This window comes from Triturus cristatus, chromosome 4_1 (assembly GCF_964204655.1).
Source record: "Triturus cristatus chromosome 4_1, aTriCri1.1, whole genome shotgun sequence".
Taxonomy (NCBI): domain Eukaryota; kingdom Metazoa; phylum Chordata; class Amphibia; order Caudata; family Salamandridae; genus Triturus; species Triturus cristatus.
Genome location: NC_140585.1, coordinates 167,774,713 through 167,779,319, shown reverse-complemented (window position 1 = coordinate 167,779,319; position 4,607 = coordinate 167,774,713).

Below are 4,607 nucleotides of genomic sequence, written 5' to 3'. Positions count from 1 at the left end.
CCACCAAGAAAAGGCAGCTGACAAACATGCTTAAGAAATAAGAGCAACCAAAACACCCAAGTAAATATCCTTGGTGCTTGTAACCCAGTTAACATCATATCTGTTCCTCAGCACTACTAAATATGTAACCTCCATCAAAACTTGAAACAGCCTCATCCCCCTCGTACAAGGGCATACACAGATATTTCAAAGAGCTCTCCCTGCAATCTTTTCAGGGATAAAGTGACCCACAGAGGGAAGCATTCTTAGTTCCAAAGCACTTAAATGCAACACAACCTTCTAACTTAGATTATACAATAACTCCAGGCATCTGAGCTGAAATGTCAACAACCATTGTATTCCTTAGATTTTGACAAGGAGATACCTTAACACTGAAACTTGATGCAAAATTTACACACAAATTATCACATCTTCATCTTGGATGAACTCTCTTCCCAGGGTGCTGCTTTTGCTAAAGACCAGGCAAGGGGACAGAGTAGGGCAGCCTCAATGATTCACAGAGAACAAACATCTATTAAACCCTAACCTCTAGCCGATATTTGAATGACATATCTACTATCTAATGCTGAAGCAAAAAACATCCCACGGAATCAATGTGATGTAGCACCTAGCATGAATCAGCAAAGAGATCATGGGCATCATAGCCAAACTGTGCCGCACTTAAGCCATTTATTTTTATAGCGAATTGAACAAGCAACCACTACATTAGACACATACTACTCTGTTGAAACGCCCTTGGTAAACCAGTTCAGGAAAAATCCCACTAACTTAACAGACATTGTACTTCTTGCTAATTAACCACACAACATACTTACACTCTTCTGGTTCAAATATTGAATCTAGGTTGCAAATATTGAATCTAGGTTGCAAATATTGAAATGTTTAGTTGAAAATGTAGTCTGAAAACAAGGAGTTTGAAAAGACACTAAATGCAGGAGGATTACCATAGTTAAATAAGCAGTCTATGACATCTACATTGCATACTCAACCTGATAACCCAGAATAGAAACAACATGAAGAGGTTCACAAAATTATAAGTCATTGTATATTCCAAAAAGCATTTCAAGACACATCAATTCTTAGAATTCTTTCTTTATTTTTCCATAATCAAGAGGAACAAGGACACATCCAACACATTTTTTCCCAAGGCATGAAGACTTCTTCAGGACATAAGGAAGAGGAAGTGGTGTAAATATTAGGGTTCCTAAATGGTTGTCCCTAGGAGTGAGCATTTTGTTACTGTGGGATCTGAATGGTGTGAGGTAATAGTAAACAATAACTGCTTAACCTGTGTATCTTGTATGTAAGGAGTTTGAAAATGTCACACATTTAAAAAATACAAAGCTATGTTTTATTTTAGCAATTCATTTTGAAAAGACTATTTATCTCAAGTTTGAAAATTCTCATTTATAAACTGTTTTTGCAGACTTGATATAGCCATAGCTTCAACTTTTGGCATCATTTTGACTTATCATTACTATGGTGGGCGGAATTTGCGGAGTTGTGGGCGGAATTTGCGGAGTTGCGCTACGCAAAGCTCCGCGAAACAGTAATAAATCTCCCCAAGCATGCAGAGTTCCGCAAACACGCAGAATTGCTTGTTCCCCCCGTTCGCGATGCTTTTTCCTGTTCGCGAATGCTGTTTGCGTGCTCGGGGGGAAATATCTCGTGAACAAGCATTTTGAAAGCGCAAACAAGCAAAAAGTTCTGCGAAGCCGCGGATTGTGGAATTTTTGGCAATTCCTAGTTCTCCGTGGAATGCGAAATTACCCAAATTCTGCAAATTCCGCGAGTGGAACGGAATTTACTGCCCAGGCCTAATCATTACTCCAACAAGGAGAATATAATATTTCATTCCAAGCCAATTGAAGGGCCTGAGTATTAAACTGTTTTTGTTAAGCTAAACTGAATGTTTTACGAAATAAATATTTCAAACTAAATTTGTTTCTAACCAAATGTTTCAAGCTGTTTGTTGAGCTCTCAAAACAAGTTCCTATCCTTCAGCGAAGCCTACAAAGCCTTTCAATGAATCTCTAATAGACAAATAAAAGTTTCTCCTACTTCTCATTTTCATGCATTTCTAATTATTCCACCTACAAAAGAACAATTTCACCATCTTATATCTTTGAATGAGGTACCAGCAGCTAGATGGCTAGGCAACTTTACTAAAATGTACATGTAGCAAAAACACTACTGGACCATTGAAATCACCAGAGCAGAGGCAAGTTTTATTTAGGTAGCGTACATGTAGTTCATACAAGGACGTTGAGACTAAAGTGTCAATAATGTCCTTGTACCACTACTTAATTTGTAAAAAAATAAATAAATAATAAGTGCAAGGGCCTTTCTCGAGAGGCCACTGCATCTTGCATTACCCATTGTCCCTGCTAGTGCTGTCACTGCTAGTATCAATGCAAACAGTTAAGTGTGACACTTCAGACTAGTCCAACCTCTCCCTGGCCTGGCCGGCAGGTATTCTATATCTTTGGTGTATATTGACTTATTAAACACTTCTAAAAACTGTTGTCGTATCTCAAAATTGCAAAAACAGTGCCACCATGTAGTGGCCCATTATAGGTGCCATTGGTCAAAATTAAGTGCTGGTGCTAAGCACCAGCAACAACCAGCTCAAATTAAGCACAGTGGCTTACCAACAAATGTGTAGTTCCTGAAATTTTTGGCCACAACGTTGAGCTTTTGACCAACTGATAGCAACAAAAAAAGGCTCTGATTTACCATCAAAATGCATAACCTGGCAGAAAAAGCTATATTACTAGGGTGACACAAGTATTGTACTGTAAATCTCTACGTTGCAACAAATACAAATGGCAGTATATGCCAGACAAACACCAGTCACAGAGAAAATTATGCAACAGTGTAAGTGCAGTCAGTTGAATAACTCCTTGAGCTACAGGTAAATTTGCAAGGAGCTCTATGCAACATTAAGCTTGCGTAGTAAAAACTATGCAGAGCCCAAAAAATTATACATTTTACAAGAGGGCTCAAAACACCTTTGGCTACCTACTGACTATACACACAAAGCCATAAACTTTGTTTATTCAACCACACAAGCTGTTTACTATAATATCAAATATATGCTGAACACACTCAAATAGGTTTCTCACTAGTGGAAGTGTATAGATCTATTTAATCCACACATAAGCTTACTAACAATTAACATCTGAATGCCGCAAGGCTTCCGGGATCTGATGATTCCTTAAAATTCCTTAAAACTGATAATATTTTTGTTTAAGAAAATGTCCTTATGCTAAAAGTAAATGTGTTACAACCTAAATCACCCCTGAAACAGTATTACTGTCCTTTCAAAATCACTGTGAGGCTTAGGATAATGAAGGTCATCACAGCTACACACTGTGCACAAAGTAGCCTTCCTCTTCCACAATTTCCACATTGAACTGCCCTACCAACAACTATTGTTGGTTCCCACTCAGGCTGCCACATCTCCTCCCCAAACCCACCAGAAAGAACAAACAGTCTTCTGTATAATTATGTCATCTTTTTCCTTGTTTATGTACTTAAGGAAATGGTTAGTAGCCTTATATTTACGTATATTCTGTATATTATAGTATTGTGTTCAATTTACTGTATAACTGCAAGTTTACGTCTTACCTTTTAAACATGATATCCTTTACATATTAATGGTCCTGTACCTATGGTTTTTAGAGCATGGGTATTCCTGTATGCGCCTATGTTTTTGTCAATATGTTTTCTAAATATGACCTGACTTGTGAAGAGGTCACAAAACATAAAAACGTAATCATGGTTTTAGTCTCCATCATTTTGAAACCCAGGTCAAAACCCTAGTGGGCCTCTGCTTTGGCATCCTAAGAAGTCTTAAATCCATCATGGGATTTGTTATTCCACACGTTTGTCAACTGATTGCATAATCCCTTGTCATTCCCCTCCTTTATCATTGCAATAGTCTCTAATTGGGCACTAAAAGAGCGGTCTTGAACCATCTACAGGTCATTTAAAATAGTGCCACCAGGCTTCTTTTCTCCCTCCCAAATTCTGTTCTGCCTCTCAGCTCTTATTCAAGCTCCACTGGCTTCCTGTTAAAAAGTGCAAATAGCTTGAAGCTCTATGCAGATCCCATAAGATCCTCTATAAACAAGAGGCTTCATTTACAAGGCCCCTGCACCACCAGAGCGTCACTTTTTGCAGTGCTCTGGTGGTGCAGTGTCCTGCCCCATATTTATAAGGCAACATTAAGCCTCTTTGCATGTCTTAATGAGGCCTTTCAAATATTGTTCCTTTTGATGCAGTTTTCTGAATTAAAGGGGTCATTCCCAGTAACACCCATGTCTTTATATTACTGCCCCACATTCACAAGGAATCATAAATCTGAGTAGCACCAAAAACTATGCCTCCCCCTATTATTTTCCCTTCTATTTTTGCTCTTTTTCTGTGTGCTGCATTCTACAGCACACAGAGAAGGCGATAAACACCATTAACGATTGTTCCTGCGGAAGGGTGCCTGAATTGGCACACAGCTGTTGTTTTAGCACAGTCAAGAGCACAGGGGTACACTCTATTCTTGTAAATATGGCACAACCCTGCATTTTTTAAATGTCGCAGCTGCAGTC